We start from the raw sequence: 16,784 nt of genomic DNA on the forward strand, positions 1-16,784 counted from the left end.
CTGTAAAAAAAAAAAAAAAAAAAAAAAAAGTCCTGGCCAGGCACGATGGCTTATGCCTGCAATCCCAGCTGTATGGGAGGCTGAAACAGGTGGATCACCCGAGGTCAGGAGTTCAAGACCAGCTTGACCATCATGGTGAAACCCCACTTCTACTAAAAAAAATAATAAAATAAAATAGCCTGGACTGTTGGCGCATGCCTGTAATCCCAGCTACTTAGGAGGCTGAAGTAGGAGAATCATTTGAACCCAGGAAGTGGAGGTTGCAGTGAGCTGAGACTGCACCATTGCACTTCAGCCTGGGTAACAAAAGCTAGACTTTATCTCAAAAAAAAAAAAATTCTGATGTTGGGTTCCCAGTGTATCAGCCTGGGTTCAACCTGAGAAATAAAACCAATAGGAAATCTATATATGCAGTCGTGCACCACACAATGAAGTTTGGGTGAATGACAGATTGCATGTAGGACAGTGGGCCCATAAGATTATAATGTAGCTGAAAAATTCCTATCACCTCACGATGTTGTAGCTGTCATAACGTCACACAGCACAATGCATTAGTCACATGTTTGTGGCGATGCTAGTGATGCTACTCATCAGCCAGTCATAAAAGTATCACACATACAATTATGCCCAATACATACTTTTTTTTTTTTTTGAGGCAGGGTCTCACTCTGTCACCCAGGCTGGAGTACAATGGTGTGATCTCAGCTCACTGCAGCCTCTGCCTTCCAGGTTCAAGCCATTCTCCTGCCTCAGCCTCCTGAGTAGCTGGGATTATAGGTGCATGCCATCACACCCTGCTAAGTTTTGTATTTTTGGTAGAGACAGGGCCTCACCATGTTGCCCAGGCTAGTCTCGAACTCTGGAGCTCAAGTAATCCGCTGGCCTCAGCCTCCCAAAGTGCTGGGATTATAGGCATGAGCCACTGCACATGGCCCAGTACATAATACTTGATAATCATAATAAAAGACCTGACAGGAGGCAGAGCTCAGTGATGGGGATCGGCTGTAAATACAGATGGAGCTCTGCTCACTCACTCCTGCTCTGCAGCCTGGTTCCTGTCGGCAGGCACAGTGGCTCACACCTGTAATCCCAGCACTTTGGGAGGCCAAGGTGGGTGGATCAGTTAGAATCAGGAGTTTGAGACCAGCCTGGTCAACAGGGTGAAACCTCATGTCTACTAAAAATACAAAAATTCACTGGGTGTGGTGGCAGGTGCCTGTAATCCCAGCTACCTAGGAGGCTGAGGCAGGAGAATTGTTTGAACCTGGGAGGTGGAAGCTGCTGTGAGCCAAGATCACCTCACTGCACTCCAGCCTGGGTAACAGAGTGAGACTCTGTCTCAAAAAAAAAAAAAAAGGAACCTTGTCATTATGCAATGCGTGCTGCATGACCACACACCACACACACACACGCACGTGCACACGCGCATATACCTATACATGAATGTACATAGATATGACTTAAATGACTTTTTGCAAGGATTTGACCTTCTGCAACTGTGGGAGCTGGTTAAGCAGTCTCTAGAACTGACTTTGTCTTTCCTTCTTTCCTTTCCTTGTCTTCCCTGATGCCGGCACCTGCAGTCCACAGGGCAGACAGCCAGGAAGGGAAGATGACGGCCATAACCTAAAGAAGCAAGAACAAGCTGAAACCCACAAACTCGAGCTGGAGCCCAGGAGGATGAATGAAACTTGTCAAAGTGCCCTATGGCCTCTGCCCTTGGGTTTTGTGTCATGCAGAAGGCAGGGTCCTTCCCAGTGGAGCCAGACACACGCACCAGGTCCAGATGTGGGAGAACCCGGAGGCGATCCAGGGGCAGGTGGAGCTGTGACAGGCCCAGCTGACAAGGGGAGGCAGCAGATGAGCAGTGCAGTGGGTGAGCTACAGAGCGGCTGCTGCCTCCCCTGCACCTTCCACACCTCCCATAGGAATCCCTGCTTCAGTCCCCGCTACTGGAAATCACACGAGAATGGGAATTCTGGGAGGTGTAATTCAGCCAGGCTACCCACTGTACACAGCCTTTATCTTTTTTTTTTGAGACAGGGTCTCACTCTGTCACTCAGGCTGGAGTGCAGTAGCGTGATCTCCACTCACTGCAACCTCCACCTCCCAGGTTGAAGCCATTCTCCTGCCTCAGCCTCCTGAGTAGTTGGGATTACAGGTATGCACCACCACCACTGGCCAATTAAAAAAAAAATACACACACACACACACACACACACACACACACACACATACCACACCACACACACACACACAGACACACACACACACACACACACACACACTTTTTTCTTTTTTGTAGATATGTTGTTTCACCATGTTGGCCAGGATGGTCTTGAACTCCTGATCTCAAGTGATCTGCCCACCTAGGTTAGTAGGCCTCCCAAAGTGCAGGGATTATAGGCGTGAGCCACCTTGCCTGGCTCACATCCAGCTTTCATCTAAGGCCAGTCTTTCCAGAGGACTTGTCAAGTGGCCTTTTGTAAGGGATTCCAAGCTGCCTCCTGAGAAAATCCACGAATTTGGTGCAAAGCCAGGGACCAGACTCAGAAAAGAAGTGTCAGCCTGTGCAGGATGCAGTCCGTCTGTCTTATGGTCACAGGCTGACGGCAGAAGTCCTCTCCCTCTGTAGCTCTGTGCTGACTGGGCTGTCATGAAAGGGCTCATTGAGGAAAATCTCTAGTGAGTTTGAAAGCACCGGGCCTCAGTGGGGTTGGCACCAGCCACTTTGGCAATGATGAGAGACAATGTCTTTGACTTCAGAAATCAGTGGCTTTAGCTAGGCACGATGGTTCATGCCTGTAATCCCAGCGCTTTGGGAGGCCAAAGTTCGCGGATCACCTGAGGTCAGGAGTTCGAGACCAGCCTGGCCAACATGGTGAAAGCCTGTCTCTACTAAAAATACAAAAATTCTCAGGAGGTGGTGGTGGGTGCCTGTAATCTCAGCTACCCAGGAGGCTGAAGCAGGAGAACCACTTGAATCCAGGAGGCGGAGGTTGCAGTGAGCTGAGATCACGCCACTGAACTCCAGCCTGGGTGACAAGAGCGACAGAGCTAGACTCCACAAAAAAAAAAAAAAAAAAAAAAAAAAAAAAAAAATCAGTGGCTTCGCTGGTCAGTAATGTCTCACCAAGGCACCATGCACTGCGCTGGGTGTTCAGAGCATCGCAAGAGATGCCACGCATGAATAGGACAGGAAAATGGAGGCTATCATGCTGGTGGACAAGGGGACTGACTACAGGGACCCTGCCCAGGAGAGGCATGGCCAGGGCTGTGTTAGAGTCCTCAGAAGGGTTTCGTGAGGCGTGGTGGGGCACACCTGTAATCCCAGCTACTTGGAAGGCTGAGACAGGAGAACTGCTTGAACCCAAGAGGTGGAGGTTGAAATGAGCTGAGATCTGGCCGGGCGCGGTGGCTCAAGCCTGTAATCCCAGCACTTTGGGAGGCAGAGGCGGGTGGATCACGAGGTCAAGAGATCGAGACCATCCTGGTCAACATGGTGAAACCCTGTCTCTACTAAAAATACAAAAAATTAGCTGGGCGTGGTGGTGCGTGCCTGTAATCCCAGCTACTCAGGAGGCTGAGGCAGGAGAATTGCCTGAACCCAGGAGGCGGAGGTTGCGGTGAGCCGAGATCGCGCCATTGCACTCCAGCCTGGGTAACAAGAGCGAAACTCCGTCTCAAAAAAAAAAGAAAAAAAAAGAAATGAGCTGAGATCGTGCCACTGCACTCTAGCTTAGGTGACAGAGAGAGACTCTATCTCCAAAAAAAAAAAAAAGAGTCCTCACAGGGGGGTCTCCAAGAGCCATGGACCCATGACTGTTACTGCAGACCTCGTTTTAACCTCAGCCCAACTGATGTTAGTGTGGCCCTGAAAACAAGCATCAAATATTGAGAGTCCATCAATATTTGTGGACAGAAAGGTGGCAAAATCATATTCTCAAAGGATAGAGCTGCTCTGTTGAGATTGGGTTTACTACAGAGGCTGAGCAAAAGCTTTTGCACGTATTCAAAGGAGAAAGAAGATGTCTCTAGCCACGGTCACAGAAGAAGACTTGCCGCCATTTCACAGGAGCAGCTCCACTGTGGTATTTGCATTAGAAGATTTCCTAGAAAAACAGCTGGAGTGGCCCCAAAGTGGACCCATTGCCTGAGAATATCAGTGCCATCTTTGACTCAGACACCATCGGCTGGTCTTCAAGACCCAGCCCATTCGAGTGCAATTTTCTTATGTCTGAGGAGGATTGAGCTTGATGCCATCTTTGCAAACATGATGTTGGATTTTACAATCTCTGGGAATTTCTACAGAGGTTTAAACATATTTCTATATGCAAATGAAATGCATTCCAGCACAAGAAAAAAAAAGTCATTCTCTAAGACTGAATTAGAGAAACTTCTTTCTAACTGACCACTTGAAAATAAAAGGTCTATGCTGTTTATTGCCCACAAATTATCTTGCCTGAATCAATTAACTACCTGAGTGTCATGTGAACCATGCTGAGCTGTAATCAAGGAAGCTGTCTCCACCTGTCACAGCCTCTTTTCTGCAGCTTCTTCCAGGAATATGTTAAGACAGAGTTTACCTGAAACCATATGTGCTGAGCACCAGCACAAAACTGAGTGGGAGAAAAAATTAACTTGACGCCTTTTCTTTCCTTGCAACTTTTTTTTTTTTGTTTAATCCAGGTTCAGAGATGGAGTCAGTCATGCATACTATCGTCATCATGAACTGAGCAAAGCCCTTTTTATAAAGCTACGGATTCTGAATCCACTGCAGAAGACAATTTCTGGTCTATTTTAAGGTTATGGTTGTTAGTAAGTTCTTCCAAAACCCACCTAATTACGGCAGGAATACTGAGGAGGTGGGAGCTGTGAAGGCTTGTCTGATGGTGACAGTCACTATTTCACAAAACTGCGGAAGTGCAAGTGGTTTGGTCTCTGAGATATTTCCACAGTAACATTTCTCCTTCTGTATCAGGCAGTGATTGCAGTTATGGCCCCCTGAACCAATTTGAGCTAATTTCAGAGAAAAGGGATTTTATATTAAAAGAGGGTTCCTAAATCCAGCTGCCACTTTGTCCACACAGGTAATGAGATGTTGCCTCTAAGACTGGTGCCACTTTTGCCTTTCAAAGTTAAATGTCTCTCCTTCTTGTCATCGGGATGGGTTTTGCACGATACATTCTCGTCCTCCTCCCACCCTTATCTTCCCAGACAAAACCACCCTGCCTGTGGGTCTGACTGGAGAATACTGGCTCCCAGGACAAGGTCTAGCTGCAAGGGAGGTAGTGAAGGTGGTTTCTACTTTGACCTTGGAAAGGCAGGACGCAGGCCGGGTGCAGTGACCCACCCTTGATACCCCAGCACTTTGGGAGGCTGAGGTGGGAGGATTGCTTGAGCCCAGGAGTTTGAGACTAGCTTTGGCAACACAGGGAGACGCTATTGCTATAGAAAAATTTAAAAATTACCTGGGCATGTTGGGGCACACCTATGGTTCCAGCTACTTGGGAGGCTGAGGTGGGAGGGTTGCTTGAACCTGTGAGTTCCAGGCTGCAGTGAGCCATGATGGTGCCACACTGCACTCTAGCTTGGGCAACAGAGTGAGATATTGTCTCAGAACAAACAAACAAACAAATAAACAAACAAACAAAGGCAGGACTCATCAGAGGGTTTAAACTCCTCCAAACGTAAGCAGAGCGATCACAGGATGACAGGTGTGCAACAGCCACTGGGAAGCATAGATGTCCTCACAGCCAGCGTGCCTTTATTCTAGTTCTCACCATCTATGTTTAGAAGAGACATAAACATAAGCTACGGATTTATTTAAAACTCCAGGGTCCGGAATATATATCAGAGATGGGATAATTTTAGCCCTAAATCCTACACCGTCTAAATGTTCACAGCCACGTACAGGGTAGACACAGTAAATGCCTTGGTAAATTGTCTCCATATGATTCTTAATAAAGAAAGAACTCTTTTTATTGTATCCAGTTTAACATGTTTTTATGGTCAGAAATTAAACCAGTTCATGTCAGCAAGATTTGCAGAAATGGGGTTTCAAACCCCGTAGGTTTTCCTAACAAGGTCCGAAAAGACGTTTGGAAGGGTGGGCTAAGGCACCGGGGGTTCCAGTCCTACATGTGGCAGTCTTTTATTCTTCAACACAAAATAAAACACATCAGTTATTTTCAAACTTTTTTTTTTTAATACAGGATCTTGCCCTGTTGCCCAGGTTGGAGTGCAGTGGTGCGATCATAGCTCACTGCAGCCTCGAACATCTGGGCTCCAGCAATCCTTCTCAGTAGCTGAGACTACAGGTGTGAGTCACTATGCCCAGCTCTAGGCAGCAGCAATACTGACCTCCATGCTATTTGATCACTGAAAACCACACATCTTTCCATTTAATTGTCCTCTGTGCAGTTTGCATCTCCCCAGCCGCTCAAGACAGCCAGCTGGAGGGGTAGGGTAGCCTCTGCTTTGGCCTTCTGCTGCTAGTGTCTTGTCTTTGCACTCTCACGGCTAACATGGAAAACACCAACCTCCGTGGCATAATCACGGCTCACTGCAAACTTGAACTCCCGGACGTTCTCAGGAGTTCCGACTCATAATCCCATTATTCTCTTCCACTGGGCATGGAAGCCTGTCAGTCAAGAGAATCATTAGTTCCCACTCAACACAACCCACCAAGTGAAAAGAACCAGCCAACTACATAAAAGGGAATGGTGACGGTGACTGATGATTATGATGACAGTATTTATTATTAGAAGTATCACTAAAACTTACATTGTATGTTTACTATGAATAGTTATATTTCTGTCAACAGAAATACTCATCCCTGCACCAACATCCATTGCAGTATGAAGTGATAACACCACGAGATCCCCCTCCACACCCTACACTGCCTCTCTAGTCCCTGGGATCCTGGCATTTCCCCCTAACCTGTGGGATATGAAGCATGTCCTTTAAAAGTCATGGAACCTCACAATTGCTAAGGTCCCTTGCAGGGCTCTGATTCTGTGAGTCTGGAACTCTCACCCTAAAGCCGAGTTTCCTGGCCTCAGCATTAGTAACATTTGGGGCCAGATAATCCTTTGTTGTAAGAAGCCAGTCTGTGTTTTGTGAGGTCTTTAGTGGCAGTCCTGCCCTCTACCAACTAAACATCAGTAGCACTCCCAGCTGTGATGACCAAAAATGTCTCTAGACTTGCCACATTTCCTCAAGGGGACAAAATCCACCTACCCCCTTGAAAACCACTGGCCTAGATTAACTTAAAATGCTGCTGAATACCACACTCCAATTCTTCAGCAATTGGTCAACCTATAGTTTTTCTTCACTCTTTTTTTTTTTTTTTGAGATGGAGTCTCGCTCTGTCACTCAGGCTGGAGTGTATTAGCACCATCTGGGATCATTGCAACCTCTGCCTCCTGGATTCAAGTGATTCTCCTGCTCCAGCCTCCCGAGTAGCTGTGACTACAGGCATGCACCAACACGCCCAGCTAATTTTTGTAATTTTAGTAGAGATGGGGTTTTACCATGTTGGCCAGGATGGTCTCAATCTCTTGACCTCATGATCCTCCTACCTTGGCCTCCCAAAGTGCTGGGATTACAGCCATGAGCTACTGCACCTGGCCTCTTTTCTTTTTTTAAACAAAATCTCCTTTTCACTTGGCAATACCACTCTTGCTTCCCCTGTTAAGGGGATTTGTGAGTAAGCATTTTTATACCCTCGTCACACTCTCCATGATATTCACTCATGAAAAACCACACATCTTTTTATTCAATTGTCCTTTATGCAGTCTGCATCTCGCCAGCAGCTCAAGACATTCCGCTGGAAGGGCAGGGTAACCCCAAACCTATCATTGACACCTTGGTCTTCCACTGCTAAAGTCTTTTGCCTTTGCACTCTCACAGCTAACAGTGAAAACACCAACCTCCATGGCATAATCATGGCTCACTGCAGCCTTGAACTCCTGGGTGTTCCCAAGGAGTTTCCACTCATAACCCCATTATTCTCTTCCACTGGGCATGGTAGCCTGTCAGTCAAGAGAATCATTGGTTCCCACTCAACACAACCCATCAAGAGAAAAGGACCAGCCAAGAAGATAAGAGAATAATGATGGTGGGTGATGATGGTAATTAATTATTATAATCAGTAGGAATAGTAGGAGTATCACTAAAACTTACATAGTAATGCTTACTATGAATTACTCTACATATATCCCAAGCATTCTGTGGACTAAAGTTGTCAGGAAAAACTATCCAAACTTAGGAATGGGTAGGAGATTCCTGGGCGTCTTTTAAGTGAGTTACTGGGACTCACTGGGAATATCTGTTTCTATAGAGTAGGCGCCTTTGATTAACTTTCTGTTGAGAAGTTTACTTTTGTAACTTTGTAACTAACTCCTGTGGCTACTGTAACAAATGACTACAAACTCTGTCTCAAAAAACAAAACAAAACAAAACAAAAAACAAACAAACAAACAAAAAACAAAAAACAAATGACTACAAACGAAATGGCTTAAAGCAGGGGTCCCAGCCCCAGGGCCTGAGGCGGGTGCTGCTCTGTAGCCTGTTAGGGACCTGGCCACACAGCCGCGGGTGGGCGAGCCGGCGAAGCTTCACCTGCATTTACAGCTGCTCCCCACCACTCCCATGACTGAGCGCCACCTGCTGTCAGATCAGCGGCAGCATTAGATTCTCGTAGAAGCGTAAACCCTACTGCGAACTGCGCATGCACGGGATCTAGGCTGTGTGCTCCTTATGCGAATCTAACCCCTGATGACCTGTCATTGTCTCCCATCACCCCCAGATGGGGCCGTCTAGTTGCAGGAAAACAAGCTCAGGGCTCCCCTTGATTCTACACGATGCTGAGTTGTATAATTATTTAATCACATATTATAATGCAATAGTCCCTGGTGCCAAAATGGGTGGGGACCACTGACTTAAAGCAACAGATGCTGATTCTCTCACATTCTGGAGGCAAGAAGTCTGAAATCAGTTTCAGACTGATTTTGTATCAAAATCAAGGTGCCAGCAGGACCTTGTTCCCTCTGAATGCTCCCAGGGAGAAACCATTCATCACCACTTCCAGCATCTGGTGGCTGCCAGCATTCCTTGGCTTTTGGATGCATCCCTCCGGTCTCCACCTCTGTAGTCACACCACCTTCTAATCTCCTGTCTGAGTCAAATTTTCCTCTGCCTCTCCCTTTCTAGGGCCACCTGGAAAATCCAGTATAATCTCCCCATCTGGAGACTGTTGTGGAGTGAATGAATCACAACTGTAAAGTCATATTTTTGCCATATGAAGTAACATTCACAGGTTCTAGGATTGGAATGTGGGTATCTTGGGTGGAATGCATTTTTCAGCCCATCTCTGTAAGGATAGCTGCAAAGTTGTAGGAAACTAAGAGCACCATAAATGACTCTTGCAATGATTTTTTTTCTGGTGGAGAGTATACACCTCTTGTAAGGTAAATTCTCATTTGAACTGGACTTAACACCTTATTGATTCTCCCATGAATTAATAAGTTGAATGAAATATGTTCCTTGGTTTCATTTTATGTGGAGACATAATTTTATCTTTTTGGATGTTACACATTACTGATGGTAACTCATTCATGCTCGCAACAAGCCTGTGACATAGTGTCAGGGGAGTTTTAACTAGAGCGACTCCATCTTGAACAGGGGCTGGGTGAAATAAGGCTGAGACCTGCTGAGCTGCATTCCCAGGAGGTCAGGCATTCTTAGTCACAGGATGAGAGGAGGTCAGCACAAGATACAGGACACAAAGATCTTGCTGATAAAACAGGCTGGCCCAAATCCACAAAAACCAAGATGGTAGTGAAAGTGACCTCTGTTTGTCCTCACAGCTCATTATATGCTAAATATAATGTATTATCATGCCAAAGACACTCCCACCAGCACCATGACAGTTTACAAATGCCATGGCAACACCCAGAAGTTACCCTTTTCGGTTGAAAGAAGGGAGAAACCCTCAGTTTCAGGAATTGCCCACCCCTTTCCCGGAAAACTGATAAATAATCCACCCCTCATTCAGCATATAATCAAGAAATAACTATAAGTATCCTTAGTCCAGCAGCCCAAGCTGCTATTCTGTCTACGGAGTAAAAGCCATCCTTATTCCTCTACTTTCTCAGTAAACTTGCTTTCTCTTTACTCTATGGACTCACATGGAATTCTTTCTTGTGTGAGATCCAGGGACCCTCTCTTGGGATCTGGACTGGTAACAATAAGCACTGCTATTTGTCCCCATTTTACGATTATAAAATTGAGTCCCTGACAGGTTAGGAGACTTGTCCAAGGTATAAGGCAAAACTAAAAGCCTAGGCCACCCAACTGACTGAATGGACCCCCTCTGGGCCAAAAGGATCCCAGAGAACCTGAAAAATTGAATTCCTGGCCACGACGGGAAGAAAGATTGGACAAGCCTCGTTATGCCCCGTCCGTTTTGGTGTTTAGGCATGAATGACCAGCATTAACATTAAAATAGAGATGGTAAGACTGAAGAAACAGACTCACTGTGGCAATAAGATACCAACTGCAACCTGACTCTGGTATAGTGTCACATGCCAGACCCTGAAGGAAATCCAAATATTTTACCCCAAAATATATTGCACTGACATATTTTGAAATGACTCTGCAAAGCTGTCTTTTCTGAGGAAAACGTGCATCTGCAGAGAATCTCCATTAATGCAACCAGAACTTTATGGGATCTAGAAGGGATTAGCTAAGAGTCTGACACCTTTGAAGGTCCAAAAGAGGTATTTACCGTCTATTCTCTCTGAAGCCTGCTACCTGGAGGCTTCATCTGCATAAGAACCTTGGTCTCCACAGCTCCCCTTTTCTTAACGCAAGCAGTTTTTTCTACTGACTTCAAGTCTTTAGACAAAGCTGAACTCTTTTAACCAACTGTCAGAAAATCCTTGAATTCACCCATGGCCTTGTAGCAACCCCAACTGCCTGGCGCTTCAAGATATCCTGCCTCTTTATGCTGAGCCAATGTACACTTTCCATGTACTGATTTATGATTTTACCCACAATTCTTGTCTCAAAAAATGTATAAAACCAACCTGTATCCTGACCACCTTGACACTTTCTTGGGACCTCTTGTTCCCCAGGTCATGGTTACTCACATTGGCTCAAAAGTAATCTCTCTAAAGACTTCACATAGTTTGAGTTTTGGGGGGCTAGTGTTTGTTTTTGTTTTTTGTCAACAAAGGTCACAAGGTCCTACAGCTAAAAAGGGTGGTTTAGGTTGAGGGTCCACTGTGTAACACTGTTATAATATGATATCTAGACTAAATGACTTTTAATGTCTCATTAAGCTAACTTTGTCATTTGCTTCCGAAGCTCAGTAAACATCTTCCACAATAACCATTATGAGCTAAATGTTTGTGTCCCCTCAAAATCCTCATGTTGAAACCCTAACCTCCAATGTTACTCCCTCAATGGTATTAGGAGGTGGAGCCTTCGAGAAGTAATAAGGTCATGAGAATGGAGTTCTCATGAATGGAATCAATGGTTTATTAAGGGGACCCTGGAGGCCAGGTATGGTGGCTCACGCCTGTAATCCCAGCACTTTGGGAGGCTGAGGCAGGTGGATCACCTGAGGACAAGAGTTTGAGACCAGCCTCACCAACGTGGAGAAACCTCATCTCTACTAAAAATACAAAATTGCCTGGTGTGGCAGCACATGCGTGTAATCCCAGCTACTTGGGAGGCTGAGGCAGGAGAATTGCTTGAACCTGGCTGGCAGAGGTTGTGGTAAACCAAGATCACACCACTGCATTCCAGCCTGGGCAACAAGAGGGAAACTCTGTCTCAAAAAAAAAAAAGGACCCTGGAGAGCTCTCTTGTCTCTTCTGCCATGGGATGACACAGGGGCAAGGGGCCATGTTTTAGCCGGGAAATGGGCCCTTGCCAGATGCTGAATCTGCTGACACCTTGATGTTGGACTTCCCAGCCTCAAGAACTGTGGGAAATAAATTTCTGTTGTTTATAAGCCACCCAGTCTATGCTATTTTGTCATAGCAGCCCAAAACAACTAAGATCACAACCTACACTAAGAAAAAAAAAGAGAGAGACACAGATCAGGCCTTCTGAGGGCAGACATGATGATATACTTGCTTAGGGAGATTTGGGTTATTTTTCTCTCAATTCAGAACACAATCATGAAATGCAAATATTAGGATTGAGCCAATACACATATGCAAACTGAAAAACAAATATCTCTGGTGGGAAAAAAATGATTTTGGTTGTTTATAATCCCTGACTGCAAAGGATGAATCACTAGAAGGCTCTTGTTTGCTAAAAGAGATTCTGAGCTTGAGAATTCAGACTGAGAAGGCTAAGAGATAACCTGTTTAGCAAAAAAAAAAAAAAAAGGATAGAAAGATATAGGACAAGGAGGAGGAGGGGATAACCAGGAGCCCATGAGGACTGTGGAACGCAGAATTAGGTCTGCGATTGCAATTTCATGAGGACTGTGGAACGCAGAATTAGGTCTGCGATTGCAATCTCATTGTTTTAAAGAGGGTTGTGACAGAGACTTCTCTAGGACCTCGTGCGTTAATTGCCTGTAGAATTTATTTTACACAAAATATGCTTTGTAGAGCCAAATATATTTGTTTTTTAGGGAAAAAGTGCTGAATTCCCCCAGGTGTGGTGGTTCCTGCCTATAATCTTGGCGCTTTGGGAGGCCGAAGTAGGCAGATCCCTTGAGTCCAGCAGCTCAGAGATCTGCCTGGGCAACATGGGGAAACACTTTCTCTATGAAAAGTACAAAAATTAGCTGGGTGTGATGGCACCTGCCTAGAGTCCCAGCTACTTGGGAGGTTTGAGCCTGGGAGGCTGAGGTTGCAGTCACTGCGATCACATTGCTGCACCCCAGCCTGGCCAACAGAGTGAGACCTTGTTTCAAAAAAAAAACCCAGAAAACAGAAAAAAATGCTGAGCTCTACTTTTAGAAGAATGCAGGCTAAGAAGAAAGGATATCCGCAGGGCTGCCATAACATTTGGGTCACGCGTAATTCCATCTTACAACTACATGTGTACTTTTCAAAATGTGCCAAGGATTAACTGTGGTTTGGGGAATCAGATTGGCAGGATTTCAGTATATTCCTGCATTTCAAATGTAATGAACTTGCCATGCTTCTTTAAGATGGAGTCTCACTCAGTCACCCAGGTTGGAGTGCAGTGGTGCGATGTTGGCTCACTGCAACCTCCACCTCGTAGGTTCAAGTGAAGTGATTCTCCTGCTTCAGCCTCCTGAGTAGCTAGGACTACAGGCACACATCACTATGCCCAGCTAATTTTTATATTTTTAGCAGAGATGGGGGTTTCACCATGTTGGCCAGGCTGGTCTCAAACTCCTGACCTCAGGTTATCATCCTCCTCCGCCTCCCAAAGGGCTGGGATTACAGTAATGAGCCACTGCTCCTGGCCTGGACTACAATCTTAAATGTAAGGCCACTATATATCTTGAGACCAACATTTTAATCCAGTGAACAATATCTCTAGTTGTGTGATAAAGTCATATTTTCCTCTGGTCCCTGATGTCTTCAAGGAATAGAAGAAGTACTAAATCTTGTTCAATTAAGTTTAGCCTAAAGCTACATCCTTACATATTTTAAATTCACCCTCCAGGTTTCTCTGTCTATAGTGAACTGTAACATAATTGGATGTATAAACATACAGTCACCTACTCTTCTGCCAGTCACCGAGTTTCAACCAATCAAAGGGAGCCAAGTGTTCCCACTGTGTTCATTCATTCCTCTATTTGCTCAATAAAAATTTGTTGAGCTCTTGTCTCTGTCCACAGACCAGGGGGGGACTCTGAGATTAGCAACATGGAAGGATTATCAATTGGCATTCAAACCCATGCCCTTTCTGTTTGCCAAAGGAGACAGGAAAGAATGAAAATATCATTTTCCCAGCAGCTATCTGTGTTCTAAAGGTTATGCTGAGGGAGGGGAGATGGGGGGGACAGTATGACAGCATCTTTCTGTTTCAGGGGAGTCCTGAAAGACAGCCTCTCCCCAACCCCACTCTTGTTGAGAGGTTGGGTCCATCAGAGCTGCAAAGGGGAACAGGACCAGGAGGGTGTTCTTGGCAAAGATGTTCTCCTTGAGCAGTCCTTGCTTAGGCTCCCCTGATCACACTTAACTACTAGACCTTGACCTTGACCTTCTGTGTCTGTCCATGCCACGTCCATTTTTAGTAAGAATCCTGCAAAATCAGGTTTGAGAAGATCCCCTATTTTGATATCCGATCAAGTTCATCACCTGCTCCCCCTGTTGTCTGAGCCCTTGGTCTGCCTTTAGCAAGAATCCTGTTAGGTCCACTTAACAAGAATCCCTCACCCTCGATGTCTCCCACTAGTAGTTTTCCATCCACTGACACTGAATCCATCCCAACAGGGTAGAAAAGACTTACGGGCTGGGTTCTGAACAGAAATATAGTTATAATTAAATGTCAGAAGCGTTTGAACCAGAGCGACTCCATCTTGAATAGGGGCTGGGTAAAATAAGACTGAGACCTGCTGGGCTGCTTTCCCAGGAGATTCATTCTTAGTCACAGGATGAGACAGGAGGTCAGCACAAGACACAGATCATAAAGACCCTGCTGGTAAAACAGGTTACGATAAGGAAGCTGGCCAAAACCCACCAAAACCAAGATGGCGACGAGCGTGACATCTGGCTGTCCTCACTGCTCATTATGTGCTAATTACAATGTGTTAGCATGCCAAGAGGCACCCCCACCAGCACCAGAACAGTTTACAAATGCCATGGCAGCACTCAGAAATTACCCTATGTGGTCCAAAAAGGGGAGGAGCCCTCAGTTCTGGGAGTTGACCACCCTTCTCCCAGAAAACTCAAAAATAATTCACCCTTGTTTAGCATATTATCAAGAAATAACTGTAAATATATTCAGTGTAGCAGCCCAGGCCACCGCTCTGCCTGTGGAGTAGCCATTTTTTTTATTCCTTTACTTTCCTAACAAACTTGCTTTCACTTCACTCTATAAACTCACCTCAGACTCTTTCTTGCGTGAGATCCAAGAACCCTCTCTTGAGCTCTGGATTGGGACCCCTTTCTGGTAACACAAGCATTAAATCAGGCTGCTCTCTGGCCTGCTTCCTTGTTGCTGAAAGTCCTGTAGCACTAGATACTGCCCGTGTACAGAGAGGTTCTCTGACATTAGGGCCCTCAAGACTGTTTAAGAATACATTCCAACCCCACTGTTTCTATAGACAAGGTCTCTGATGTTAGAATCCTAAGGCTTTTGTTGAAGGATTACTCAAGATGTTTTTCAGACCCCAAATTCCAGCAACCAGTTTTAAGACCCTCACAGAGGAATGGGGTCAGCCTGAGAATATACAGCTGCTTCCCCTCCCTGTCCCGTGACTTCACCCTGCACTCTTCCATCAGTCAAGGATCTCCACACTTCAGCCCACTCCAGAACCCTCAAAACCCCTAACCCCGAATTCCTCGAGGAGATGGATAGGATGCTTCCTTCCGTGTACTTGTTCGGTGACCCACCCGCAATCTGCTGTCTCAGAGCACCGACTTGCCATGGGCATTGTGCAACAGACCCTACGGCCACGTGAGAGAAAAATACCTTAGGTCCCCAAAATGACTACCTAAAAGGAAAACTCAAGATGGAAACTGCTTTGGGCAAACCTGCCTCCCAGTCTATTCAAAGTTATCCCTCTGCTCACTGAGATGAATGCATCTCTGATTGCCTCCTTTGGAAAGGCTAATCAGAAACTCAAAAGAAAGCAAATGTTTGTCTCTCACCTACCCGTGACCTGGAAGCTCCCTCACTGCTCCAAGTCATCCTGACTTTGCTTCAAGTTGTCTAGCCTTTCCAGACCAAACCAATGTGCTTTTAACACTTACTGATTGATGTCTCCTGTCTTCCTAAAATGTGTAAAGCAAAGCCACACCTTGGGTACCTGTCATCAGGACCTCCTGAGCCTGTGTCAGGGGCGCGCGGCCTCAAACTTGGCAAAATTCACTTTCTAAATTAACTGAGACTTGTCTCAAATTTTTGGGGTTCACAGCTACAACCCTGTCACCCTGCTACTTAGCTATAAATCCCACTTATGCTGTTATATTCAGGATTGACCCAAATCTCTCTCCTCTATGGCAGTGGAGTCAACCTCTATTGTAATAGTCTGGAATAAAGTCTTCCTTAGTATTCTAGTAAGTGTAGGCTCTGAGTGGAGGGAATGAATGGGTGAGGGTGAGCAATGAATAACCTTGAAAAGAGGATAAAGGGGCCAGAATTTCAGGCTCTGCACTCCAGGGGGAGAAGCATGCGCTGCACCCCGCAGCGCCAGACCAGGGAAGGGCTGCAGGGAGGACTCTGGGTGGCTGCATATCTGGAGAATCCTCTGAATCTAGCCCAGAGCAGCTCCCACTCCTGCCATCACTGAGTAGGGCAGGTCTGCTCTGCCCTCTGAGGCCTCTGCATCCTTGAAGAGTAGGAGGTGGAACAGAGGCATTAAATAATGGCACTGCTGGACATCGAGCCAATTAAGCCAGTTTTCAATTGATCCAGAAGGTAAAGATAGGCATCGTGTCCTAAGTCAGAGCGTTGCATAGCAAGTTGATGGCAATTACATAATAAGTAACGCGGACCTGTTGAGACATCTGTGGCCGAGAGTGCCCAGATGAGCCGACCTGCTGGGAGAGACACTGCAGAGCCAGACAGGAAAAGGCAGGGGAGGAGGAGGGCAGCAGGAGGACCCGCCTGGC

At 45.9% G+C, this 16,784-nt stretch overlaps 1 protein-coding gene and 1 long non-coding RNA gene across 3 annotated transcripts in view; both read right to left on the reverse strand.

The window, feature by feature from the left end:
* Positions 1-4,542, reverse strand: part of LOC116534520 — a 14,202-nt gene extending 9,660 nt beyond the window's left edge. Inside the window, exon 1 of the long non-coding RNA XR_004261765.1 lies at positions 4,531-4,542. This is a non-coding gene — a long non-coding RNA (uncharacterized LOC116534520). The remainder of the gene's footprint in view (positions 1-4,530) is intronic.
* The window catches only part of GALNT17 (polypeptide N-acetylgalactosaminyltransferase 17), a 505,206-nt gene that overhangs the window by 179,337 nt on the left and 309,085 nt on the right, over positions 1-16,784 (reverse strand). The window lies entirely within an intron of this gene.

The sequence above is a fragment of the Sapajus apella genome, unplaced genomic scaffold (assembly GCF_009761245.1).
Source record: "Sapajus apella isolate SASKATOON/1434 unplaced genomic scaffold, GSC_monkey_1.0 scaffold88, whole genome shotgun sequence".
NCBI lineage: Eukaryota > Metazoa > Chordata > Mammalia > Primates > Cebidae > Sapajus > Sapajus apella.